The 13205-nt window shown below is 40.8% G+C and overlaps 1 long non-coding RNA gene across 1 annotated transcript; it reads left to right on the top strand.

Annotated features, from left to right (window-relative positions):
* Positions 1 to 4426: 4426 nt before the first annotated feature.
* LOC116738275 lies at positions 4427 to 12535 on the top strand. The gene is made up of 2 exons (XR_004344014.1): positions 4427 to 5572; positions 12250 to 12535. It is a non-coding gene; the product is annotated as an uncharacterized LOC116738275 (long non-coding RNA).
* The last annotated feature ends 670 nt before the right edge of the window (positions 12536 to 13205 follow it).

Raw genomic sequence — 13205 nt, 5'->3', positions numbered from 1 at the left:
CCCAAAGAGAAAGTAGAGACAACTAAGCAACTCAAAGGTCACCACTGCTATCTCCTTGCTTTGTGCTTTTAATTCGTCAGTGACTCTCTTCGTGTAAGTGTGGACAAGCAATGGTTGAATACCCAAAATGCATCCTAAGTGTGTGGAGGAGTCAGAACAGAAAAGATGGACAAAATGTAAGCAAAGGAAAGTGTGAGCCTGCCAAGAGGTTCCGAGAGCGGACCACAGGGAGGGAAATGAGGACGCGTAGGCGAAGCAGATGCAGCCAAAGGGGTGCAAACTGCGGAGCAGGTACAGGTGGCAGGGAAGGGGCCGGGTACCTGCTGGGGTCCTGAGGCTCCAGCAAGCCAGGAAGAGGGACGGAGACGGGGAAGAGGAACCGGCACAAAAACTGCAGGAGGAAGCCGAGGCCGACCTAGTGAGCAGCGAAAACCTTCCAGAAGAAAAGAGAAGGCGCCAATGCGAGCTTAGAACGATACTAGGGGGTTAGGGAAAGAGTACGAAAAAGCTCAAGAGGCAGAGAGGGGTGCTGATGAGAGATGGAAAGGGCGCGCAGGGAGGTGGGAAGTGAAGCGAAGCCTTCGGGCAGTGGGCAGGTGAGAAGAAGAGCGGGGGCTGTGAGCTGAGGTGGGCCGGTGCGCGCAGGCGGGACCCGCCGCTGACTCAGGGACCCCGAGCCCTTGGCGTCCAAACCGCGCGGGGGGGGGGGGGGGGGGGGGGGGGGGGCGGAGCCTTGAGAGCGTGGGCGGGCCAAAGGGCGGGGCCTGCGCCTGACGCGCCTCGAGGCCGCAGCGGCCGCAGGCCGGGAGGGGCGGCGGCAGCGGCGGCGGCCGCGGGGGAGGGGCACGGCGTCAGCGCGTCGCCGGCTGGGCCGCGCCGGTGGCCAGGAGGGAGAGACAAGGAGGAGGAGGAGGAGGAGGAGGAGGTGAGTAGGCTCCGGGCTGGGGAGCCGCGCGGCCCGGCGGGGAGGCGGGGAGCGCGGCCCCTCCCCTTCCCTCCCCGACGCCCGCCTCGCGGGGCCGCGCGGCGCGGAGTTCCCAGAGGGGCAGCGGCGGCGGCAGCGGCGGCGGCGGCGGCGGCGGCGGCGGCGCGAGGAGTTGGGGGTGGGGGGGGGCGGAGCTGAGGGCCGCGCGGGTGGTGCGCTTCCCGAGCGCACGCGCTGCGCTCCTGGTGCCGTGATCCGCGTCGCGCCCGGAGCGGGGCACACGGGCTGTTGCGTTGCAATCCTGCACGCTGGCCATTTTGTGATTTAATTTTTTTGAGTTCTGCGCTTCGTGCGTGCCAGGTTCCCGCGGCCCGGCGCGCCGCCGCCACCTTCTCGAACGGCAGGCGAGGGGCGGGTGGGGGCGCGTTACATCCCCGAGGGGAGAAGGGAGGCCGGGTTCCCGGGGTTGGCCTGAGTAGGCGGAGGGGCCTCCTGGCAGATCCAGAGGCTGCCGGGCCGGGTCCCTTGCGACGCCCGGCCCCAGGCCTTCCTGAAGGGAACCTTTGCGCCTGGCCCCTCTATCGCCCTCACTTTCTTGCTTTCGTCAGCCCCTCTCCCTCTCGGCCAGTTGAAACGAAAGACCTCATTCGCCCGTTACCCCTTCCCTCCAGTGAGGATCCGGCGTGTACTTATTTTGATCGGGAGCCGGGCTAAGTGTTCTGGTGGAAAGGTTCTCTTAATCTAAGTCTTGTAAATCCAGCCATGTACTCTACAGCGAAGTTGCAGTGCTCCACAATTTAACCTTTAGGCTCCAGGGAGTGCGCGCGCTTTCTCCCTCTCTCTCGCTCTCTCTCTGTCTCTCTCTCAAATACAACTTTTAGAGTCTTCTGAGAACTGTAAGCATTAGATTATCTTTGAGATAATTCTTAAGTTAGCGCCTTCGGGCAGCTCGATGGGAGGTTCAAAGAGAAGGCTTTACACTTTTTCCTCCACCTGTATCACCGTTTGAAATGGAAAACGTTGACTTGACGGTGATTTTCCACCAAGAGGTGGGTTTCACAATGCAGCCCCCGAGTGCTGTGGCTCACCTTGGTTGTTTGGTGCTACCTCTGAAGTTGATTTTAAAGCCCAATGTAGTGGTCAGATAAAGGAGCTGCTGAAAAGAAGGTCAGAAAAATTCAGTAGAGCCATTTTATTGCATTCTGTTAACCTGTTTAAGTAAGCTAAAGCGTGGCAGGAGTTTCACCTAGGAACGTACCAAGTGCTATGGTGAATTTTAATGCATTCCAGGTCTGATGTGGAATAGATTCTCCTTAGCTCTTTTATTGTATATTTTCCTTAGGATCTTGTATTTAATGAAACAGTTTGAGTATGGAGGGTTGGAGGAGTACGTTTTGAATCATGAGACTTTCTTTGACAAACTTGTAAACTAAATGGCTAAAATATGATCCATGATACTGAGATAAAAATAAGAAACTGAATTTTTGGCATTATCAGTTTGAGAAGTTGACTTCTTTACTCCTGTTTTGAAACCCTGTTGACATTTTAATCTTATGTACTACAGAAGTACAGAATTTTCTGTTTGTAAGGGACTTTCGCAGTTTAATCCAAACCCATTATTTCACAGGGAGAAATTAAAGTTTCTTGAAGATATTTAACAACAGTTAAATAGAACTGGTTGGCTTAATGAACTGAAATGAACACTTAAGTATACAGTTTAGACCTCTCCGATGAATACTCTTGTGCCAAAATTTGTTTTGATTATGTTATCTTAAGAAAAGCCTAGTAATTACTAAATTTTCTTTTTTCTTTTTTCCTGTTTTGAGTATATGCCTTAGTTTATGATTTGGACCCATTAGATACAAATGACAAATTATGTATAGTTGGGAAATGTTACATTCCATCAGTTGAAATAGTACTTTCCAGTTTGATTGAAATTAATTATTTTCACTCTAAGAACGTTTGTTCATATTCTTGTTTCAGATAGTCTGTTTCAATTCTAGGAGAGTGGCAGTTCAAGATCCTCATATATAAGACTCTGGTGTATGTAATCTTGATATTGATGAGGAAGAAAGGTGCTATACGCATGTAGTAATTGAATTCCAGTTCCCGAGCCAACATCACTTTTCTTGGTGGGCCTCAGATGCAGAGGTCCTGAAGTCCTGGCTAAGGCAGGGTGAATTCTTTGCATATGCACCACAGTGTTTAGGCATTTAGCAAATACTTTTTGGTAAATACTTGTGTACACTTTACCTGGTGACCAGGTCTTATTCTTTCTGTGTAAGCCTCGTGTCTAGTGCTTGTGGTCATTTTGGGCTCAAACTTAAGGGAGCCAAGTGCCTGGAAGTCATGAATCATGATATTGTAAACTTGAAATCATTCCATTTCCATATACGTGCTGAATCAAATATTCTATTAAGTTAAATTCCAGTATTGGAAGAGGTAGCAGGTATCAAATATTTTAGAAAAATTGGGGCGACAAACTTAACATTGAGAATTTTATTCTTTTAACATATGTTACTGTGAAGTTGGGAAAAAGGAGCATTATTTAAATTTTTTGATAGGTCACCTCAGTAGAGCTGAAGTAATGTGAATTTTCTAGTGAAATTTTCCACTGGAGCAAAGTCTGACAGCCATCTATTGAGTGACCCTCTAATTGTTACCGTAGGCCACATTTTAAAGTTTTGGTTTCACTTTATAAGGATAAACATTTTTCAGCATATAGACCTTTTTAAGGAGCATGACTTTTGGAGTCAAGACTACCTTGGCAGGCTGTCCTGAAATGATGTATTAAACGGTTTCAGGCTGTATTCGATACGGCATTCTGGTGATACAGTAAAAACAAAAGAACAAAAAACCCGAAAAACTCACTGTATTTTCTTTTTTTCTTAGGCTTATCTCTTCTTTCTTTAATAGATCAGAATAGTGTGTTTTGTTTATTTAAAATAAAAATTGAGGAAAAGTTTCAAGCATTTCTTTTGGGAAGTACCACCACTCCACCCTTTGAATAGCTTTGGAAAATAATGTTTGAGCAAATGCAAGGTCAGTTCCTTCCAGTGAGTCCTATTTGAATATGTAGAGCCATATAAATAATAGCCTTCACAGGGATAACATTTTTGTACTACGTGTATTGTTTTCTATGACTCTATTACTGAAAACATTTGTATAGTACAGTAGGGCAGTATTTAATGTATAGGAAGCAAATCTTTCACATGTATCATTGCTGGTTCTTTTGCTAGTCCCAGTCCGTGTGTTCTATCCACTGCAAGTTCTATCCCTTCGACCCAGTTTTTACATTGGTTTTTAAGACTGAAAATACAGGAGTGCCTGAGTGGCTCAGTCAGTTAAGTGTCTGATTTCCACTCGGGTCATGATCTCATGGTTCATGGGTTCAAGCCCCACATCAGGCTCTGTGCTGACAGTTCAGATTCTGGAGCCTACTTCGGATTCTGTGTCTCCCTCTCTCTGTGCATTCTCCACTCGTTCTCTCTCACTTGCTCTCAAAATAATAAATAAACGTTAAAAAAAAAAAAGACTTAAAATACATTAAGACCTCCATCCACTTCCAGATGTGTGATCTGGACTTACTCCGGTGCCCTGAGCGTTCATTGTTCACAGAAGTATGGTATCTCACTGTACCGTTGGCATATGTGCAGTTTGACCATGAAATTCTCATTTTAAAAAACACATTACTCATCAAGAGTTTTGAAAGACATAGCATAAACATTTAATGAGGTGTGTGTGAGGCATCTAGAATATTTCAATGTAGGTTTAGGTGGAATTAGGGTATGGATTCATTAATCATTAAGAATTAGGAAGACTAATCCTTTCCTGCTACACTTTAAGTTCATACTTAAGTCATTGAAATAGATGAGTGTTTTGTTTTTGAGTATTTATTTTTAAAAGTAACCAGAGAAGCAATTCCACAGCCTTTCTTTAGTAAGTGTTAAATTGTCCATAGAGTTGATATGTTTTCTGGTGTTGTTTCTTTTTGTACACCAGATCCCTTGTGGACCTGAAACCTTGCCTTAAGCCTGCTTAAGAACTCTAACCTCTTGGTCATCTGCCTCTCCTTGCTATATCCCCTATTCCTCTCCTGGACTTGGGACCTGTTCTTGTCCATAGGCAGATGGTTGGGGCTCTATTTCAACCGAGGCAGAACTTGCAGAGCCAAGATACTGTGATACTGCCTCTGGGATTTGAACTTACTGGATTGACGCCTTGGATACTGAGGACAGGCTAGCTGAGAGCTGGGCTCTTTGGCTATTACTATTTGGGCCCATTTTGAGGGTCAGCTTTTCATTTGCATCAGGCTCTAGAACACCCTAGACTTCATCCAGTCATTACTTAGATCCCTTTCCTGACTATACCTGTTGGATTCTTTGCCTTCTTAGTTGACTCATGTAATGGGTGATTTATATCCCCCATTTTCAGTGGTAGCTATTTTTAAGTATTTGATAGTCTACCCATGTCTTCTCTCAGTTTTGAACTTTTCATTTGACCAAGTAGCTGTTGTATTTTCCCATGGCACATTTGTTTATGATCTGTCTTTCCTTCTAGATTATGTGTACCCCGAGTGTTGAAACTGAATCTGTGTTCTTCCTGGTGGTGTTCTCAGCACTCAGTACAGTGCCTGGCAAATAGCAGGTGATAAATAAATATTGATTAATATAAAATTCATCCTAGCAGTAAGTTTGTTGTCAGTATGGGAAATCAGTGTCCGTATAGAAATTTAGAATTCATACAAGAAGTTTAGACATTTCATTACCATCATTAGTACTACAGAGTCTGTATTTTAAATTATAAGCATATCCATATAAAAAATAGCTTGCCAGGGCATTTATTTAAGAAGAAAAGGTGTATAATTTTTGCTATGCATTTTAAGGTATTGCATGTTTCAGTTTTTCTTGAGTTTGATTAATATATATGTAATATTTTTTACACATTGAAGTTTTATGGCACTATAAAGAAGTGAGTTTAATGGTCCTCTTTTTGTTCATTAGTAATTGTATACTAAAGAGTAAATTCTCATTAAAAGGCCCTTAAATGCCTGCTCATAAAAAGAGAGACCTCTTTGATTTTGTTCTCCGTACAGTCGTGGTTATTGTTTTGAGGCAGGTCACCAAACTCTTTAGTAGTGTAAACCTTTAAGTTGGTTTCAGAACAGTAGTCAGTCATGTATTGAATACCCAAATTACCATGTCTTCAGACAGTAATGCAAACACTCTCTATTAAAAAGGTAATGACCATAACTTTTTTTGTAGAATTTCTCGTGCTAATTTTTTAAAGAGGACTTTTGAACTAAATTTCCTGTGAAGGCAAACATCTTATACTTTCAATGATAGTGGAGTATATGTGTATGTGTAGAGAGGCGGGGGGGGGAGATGGTATTTTTGGTAGTGGTATTTTTAAGTGGACAGTTTACTAATTATGGTGAGGTAACATTTTACAACTCTAAAAGGAAAACTTCAATTATCTGAATGAAATTAGGTACATGAAATTAATTCAGATAAATGGGGGAATCCTTAGTGTAAATGATGCATGTCAAGAGACATGACCTCAATCTTGTTTTTTTGTTTTTTGTTTTTTTTTTCTATATATGTCAGCTGCTTTTACATTACTAGATTGTGATTTTTTTTGGTGATGGGAGGAGGTAAAGTTTGCTGTGTAGTTTTTTGTTTTTTTCCTTTGCCACAAAGGGAATCCAGAATGTGGTATTCTATGAGAAGTGTAATTGCTCATCTCTCGCCTGTGCTGCCCTGCCCTTTTAGGTGGTATACCATAGCCTTCCATTTTGTCACCTTCCTGTCAAATGTCAAATGTGTTTGTGGAATACACATACAGTTTGTTTGAGAATACAGTTTGTTTGAAATTAAAGCCACACCCCTCTATCCAATCACAAGATGTTTATCCTTCCCAAAAGCTGAGTTACAAGAAGTTAAGATGAATTGAGCTGGGTAAACCTTAATTCCTTCCCTGTCCCCCGTAAGGTTTAATATGAAGCAGTATCTTATGATGTAGGACCTTAAAATAGAAACAAACACTGGGGCATAACCCCTGGCTTTTATGGATCCTTATTTGAAATGAAAATTTTGCTGATTGATTAGAGTTTAGGAATGCTTTAGGAAACTGATTTCTGCTGTTTATTAAGTGTGCAGCACTCTTGGGCTCCTGGCATCTGAAAGCTATTGTGTAAAGAGTGGACAGCCTCTGTAGCTGTGATGACATTTTTCTCTAGGCATTCTTTTGTTTTGGTTTTGAACAGAGATAGGGTTATCTCAGCTATGGAGATGTGTGTAGAAATTTTACTTCTCTTTTCAGCATTACCTGTTGACATTTTACCTAAAGCACCTGTGGACATTTTTTATTTTCATTCTTTATTTTCAGCATGTAGCTGCTTCCTTTTTGCCTCTAGGTCTTTGAGATACAAGATGATTCATATCTTGATTACCTTGGGTAAAGTGGATATGATATCAGCAGGTTCTGTATCCAGACCTTGTGAACAATTCCTAGGTCATTGCCTGAGACCTTCTTAAACATATGCAGGCAGTGTGATTGAAGAGCTTAGGCTTCAGGGTCAGTCGAAACTGATTTTGACCCTGTACCATTTATGAACAGCATATCTTTGGGGAAAGTTAGCTACTTTTCTGGGTTTCAGTTTCCTCAGAATAATCTTACCTGTATTGATTTATTGTCATATACAGATAAGTGTTTAATGGTATGAGTTAGTTCATCATCTACCTAGATCATTTTAAAAGGAAGTAGGTTTTGTTCTATTTGAAGACAGAGATAATCAAATTAGTAAAAATCTTTTCAAATAGAGGTCTTGCTCATTTGAATTTAAAACTATGTAAGATTCTTGCAACAGTCGATCTATTTATATACTCAGGGTACACTGATATGTGACATAGAGAGGTAGAATATGTAGCATACTTTTGAATTAAGACAGACTTAGATTTGTCTATAGGTGATCTAGCACTTGGGTAACCTTTGGGAAGGGAACTTTACTTTCTTGACTCAGTTTTCATCTGTAAAATGGGTAATAAAAGTGTAAAGAATAATAAAGGGTGAAAAAGGATAATATGTTGTTGTAAAGACTTCAGAGAGGAAGTATGCAAAATACTTAGTAATGCCTGAATCCATAAATACTGATAGTTGTTATTGTGACCTCAAATGACTTCCCCTCTCTCTACTTCAGGTTTCCTCATCTGTAGCATGAGTATATCAGAGAACTAGTAGAATTATTATGAGGATTTAATGAGATAATACATGTAAGCGCTCATTTCATGTTAATTGGTGTTACATTGTTTGGTTTCCAAATGAGTAGGACCAATTTTGAATTAAAATGAAAGAATTTGTACAGATATTTAATATAATTCTTATGTTGCGGGACATTTATTATCAATTTGGGGATGGCAACTTATCATTTATAGCTTTCATTGTTTCCTTAAGACAACAGTTCTCACACTGTGATATGTAGACCCATGGGGGTTGCCGAGAGCCTTTTAGGGGGTCTGTGAGGTTAAAACTTTTTTCATAGTAATACTGACTTCTTGCTGTTCCCATTGCTTTGACATTTGCCTCACTGATACTAAAACAATGGTGGGTAAAACTGTGGGCATCTTAGTAGATATTAAATGGCAGTGGCATCAAACTGTACTAGTAATCATTGTATTCTTTATTACCATGCTTTCCCAGTAAAAAAACAAAACAGAAAAGCCAGTTTCACTGAATAATGTCCTTGATGAAGCAGCAAAAAAAATTTTTTTATTAAATCTTCATCCCTGAGTACACTTTGTTTTAATACTCTTTTTGTGATGAGATAGGAAATACGCAAAAAACATTGCTGCTGCGTATGCAGAGTACATTGGTTGGCTCAAGGAAAAACCCTTCTATGATTTTTTTGAGTTTCAAGCTGAATTAGTCGTATTTTTCATGAAACATCACTTTTACTTGTAATAATGACTACCAAACTATGATTATTTAGATTTAGATATTTGGCAATCATTTTCTTGAAAATGAACAAAGTAAGCCTGTCACTTGGGGGAAAACAACTGGTAATACTTGTTGCCAATGATAAAATTTGAGCTTTCAAGTGAAAATTAAAATTTTGGAGAACTTGTATCACCTGCTGTGCCCTTGTCAGCTTCCCAGTACTTAAAGACTTTTCTGATGAGATGGGTAATGATATTAATGAATCTGCGTTTTTGCTGTGGTATTAATTAGTTAATTATGTCAAGATTTGGAATATAAACAAATGCAAGGAGCTGATATTTTCAAAGTGATCAGCGTTACAAAATTATTGGTAAAAAACCCTTATAAAAAGCAAGTAACAGGGATGTCTGGGTGGCTCAGTTAAGTGTCAGACTCTTGATCTCTACTCAGGTCATGATGTTACTATTGGTGAGTTTCATCCCTGCATCGGGCTCTGTTGACAGGTGTAGTCTGCTTGGGATTGTCTGTCTCCGTTTCTCTCTGCCTCTCTCTCTCTCTCTCTCTCTCTCTCAAAAATAAATAAAACATTAAAAAATAAAAGCAAGTGACAGAATACAAAGAGTTTATGTGATAATAGGATCCATGTTATAGATAACCTTCAAACTCCAGCTTGTCAAGTTTTGGTGTAGTATCAAAGAACAACATTCATAATTATTTGAAAAGGCAATTCATATTAACGTTAATTCCTTTTTTATTGAAATCAAAACAACATATCACAACAGATTGAACATAGAAGAAGATAGGAGAATTCATCTTCTATTAAATTAGAAAGAAATTTCCTATTTTTTTTTTAAAGGAAAGTAATTTTTCATAAAGTATGCTGTCATATTACATATGCCATTGAAATTTTAAAATGAATTAATACTTAAACTTTTCTCATTTAATTTCTAATATAGTAAATATTGACAATTCTAACTCACATTAACAAAAAGTCGAGAATTCTCAATTTTTGAGAACACAGAGGAGTTCTGATACTAAAAAGTTTGAACTGTTCCCTAAAGGGAAGGAGACTAGATTCATCAAAAGATTAAAGTTCTGAAGTTTTACTCTTTTGAGTGTTCCTTTGGAATATGGACTATATGCCTCTACTTTATTTTTCTGGATTTGAGGGTATGTTGCTGGACTTCTGGGTCATTCCCCAAGTGGGCAGAGGGTTCCTGTATGTGTTATTGAAGAAGATTTTCCTTTTATTTAAGGTTGGTGCTACCTATATGCTATTCAGAATTGAGATAAGGTTAATGGTCATTTCAGTCAGCCTATTCATTTTTGATATAAACTGTTTTGTTTGTGTTAGAGCTATTCATGCAGGTTTCAGAATTGTTCAGCATGGCAGTCTATTTCAAAGTTGTAGTGAAATTCACTGCTAAAAATAAACTGCCATTTTCTCTGAAGTCTTTACATGAGGCTAATCTGTTCTGTTATAAAGTCTTCCTGACATTTCATAGCTGTTTTCTAGTATAGTCAGTCTACAACTTACTTGTGATTATTTGCAGCAATATAATATAAATTACAGATGGGTTCTATGCCATTAATAGTATGGGCATAGCTTCATTGTGGACTATTGGCATGTTTCTTTGGGGAATTATATTCTCACTGGTAGAAGTCTAGCCAAATACATTTCTCCATTTTAGTCGGTCAGTGGCAGGAACCCCCCGCCCACTTTTCCCTTACGGTAGAAATGGGATTGTTAAAGCTTTGGTAGAAGGAAGAGAGACATTCTGAGGCAGTGCTCAAGAAACACAGATACTGGGGCGCCTGGGTGGCGCAGTCGGTTAAACGTCCGACTTCAGCCAGGTCACGATCTCGCGGTCCGTGAGTTCGAGCCCCGCGTCAGGCTCTGGGCTGATGGCTCAGAGCCTGGAGCCTGTTTCCGATTCTGTGTCTCCCTCTCTCTCTGCCCCTCCCCCGTTCATGCTCTGTCTCTCTCTGTCCCAAAAATAAAATAAACGTTGAAAAAAAAAAAAAAAAAAAAGAAACACAGATACTTTGAGCTCCCCAAGTGAGTAAAGGGTAATTGTTAACACCTCAGGTGAAGCAGGTGTAGAAACTTTGGGCTAATTGGCAATGATGAAAGGAAGAAGAAGGGATGTTCTGAATGCTGCTTGGGAATGAGATATTCCCTTTTTAGGGCAGTTGCTAAAAAATAAGAGATGCCTTAACATGGGTAGTTCTAGGTTGGGAAATCCATTTATATAGAATTTTTTTTTGTTGTTGTGCTCTTATATTTGGTTATTGTATGAACTGAGCTCAAGAAACAATGACAAGCCGGTTGGGAAGGTTGAACTCATGGATTTATAGGCCAGAGGTGTGAATGTAAAAGGAAATGAAGTCCAGGGGCATTTATGAACAGGAGGAGTAGTGGAAACCAGGAAAATGTTGCAGTATGCAGATTGTCCACAGGGGCCCTGAATAAATTCATGTTACAGAGTGGTTGTTAGAGCAGGGGTAAAACTGGCTATCAGCCAGCAGAAATCTGTGATTGACTGCTGTGACTCACAGCCTACTGTCCTAGGATCTCTGGCAGGAAATAGAGAATTTTAAGACTGGTATGCAGTGCAGGAAGCCTGTTATGGAGAATGGTTGACATAATGCAGAAATCCAGAACTAGGAGAACTTAGAGATTGGAGAGGAATTTCATTTGAAGCTGAGCTCCTTGTCTTCTTCTTGTCCAAGGGCAATGTTGACCCCTTGGATTGAGTCTAGGCTGAGCCAAAGTGGAAAGCAAAGTAACTATAGCTGTCTGCACAGGAGTGACAGGCTTGCCCAGAAATATTTGTTAAACAAATTGATGAAGGTATGGCAAGGGAACAGCTGGGTCATTGAACACAGGTTCTTCATGCAACAGATACCAGGTGTCCCTATTTCCTACCTACTCGATATCCTCAGGTCAGGGGTTGGCAGACTTTTTCTTTAAAGCACCAGAGAGTAGATGTATTCATCTTTATGGGTCATGTGGTCTGTGTTGCGCCTACTTAAGTTTGCCATTGTAGCATGGAAGCAGCCATAGAGAAGTACATAAGTGAATGAGTAGCTATGCTTCCACTAAAATGGAAGGAGACTGAAGTTTGTATTTCATATAATTTCACATGTCACAAAACACTAATCTTTTTTAAAAAACTTTTTTCAACCATTTAAAAATATAAAATCTGTTCTCAGGTCATGGCTGTATGAGCATAGGCAGTGGGCTAAATTTTGGCCCATGGGCTCAAGTTTGCCGACCCTGGTTGTAGTCAAAGAAATCACTATCAGTTCTGATGCTGAAAGCTTAGCGTTACTGAAGTAGATATTCTCTAGGACAATGCTGTTGGTGACACTGTCTTGTTTTATAGGTGACACTGATGATAAAAATCCGTTCAAGAATTTAGATGTGACATCTGCAGCAGGTTCAGATCTCTCAGCTCTAAGACAAACTGGATACTTCGTAAAGATTTTCATCTGTTATGCACAGAGCCAAAATCCGTTACTGAAATTGTCTGGGTGAGCAGCCTGCTGGGTCCAGTGATGACGCACTAGTAGACAAAGAAGTTGAAAAAGAAGGATGGCATATTCTTTGGATGACTGGCAGAGTGTGACGCCAGTATGGCATCAAGCCCTACTATGATTCCAAGGACTTCATGACTAAATAAAAGTTTTTTTTTTTTTTTTTTTTAAATTTTTTTTTTTCAACGTTTATTTATTTTTGGGACAGAGACAGACAGAGCATGAACGGGGGAGGGGCAGAAAGAGAGGGAGACACAGAATCGGAAACAGGCTCCAGGCTCCGAGCCATCAGCCCAGAGCCCGACGCGGGGCTCGAACTCACGGACCGCGAGATCGTGACCTGGCTGAAGTCGGACGCTTAACCGACTGCGCCACCCAGGCGCCCCTTTTTTTTTTTTTTTTTTTTTGGTGGAGGTAGTCGGAGTAAATTTAATTCTTACTTGGGGAGTGTGTAATGTATTATCATTTCATAATGATACATGGTAATTGCTTTGGTAAACTATGAAGATTCTGTCCATTTACGGAACTTACGTAGTTATCACCTTTTAGTATTGGGTTCTTTTACTTCAAGGGAAATAGAGTAAAGAAAAACATCTACTTAAGCTAAAAAAATTAACCTAAGAAGGTTAATTTAAAGACTGTCATTATTATAAGGAAGTTTTTGCTTTGGGGCATTCTTGAAATTTTGCTCTCCCCCAGCATGCATAAAATATGTTTCTGTTTGCAAAAAGCTATTGTACCCAGAACTTTCTAAGAAAACATCCTTTTGCATAGGCTTTTGAACTCCTTAGGGGTAGAAAATCAC

This window comes from Lynx canadensis, chromosome C1 (assembly GCF_007474595.2).
Source record: "Lynx canadensis isolate LIC74 chromosome C1, mLynCan4.pri.v2, whole genome shotgun sequence".
Lineage (NCBI taxonomy): Eukaryota > Metazoa > Chordata > Mammalia > Carnivora > Felidae > Lynx > Lynx canadensis.
Note: the sequence above shows the minus strand (reverse complement) of the source record. Positions and strands in the feature narration are given on the sequence as shown.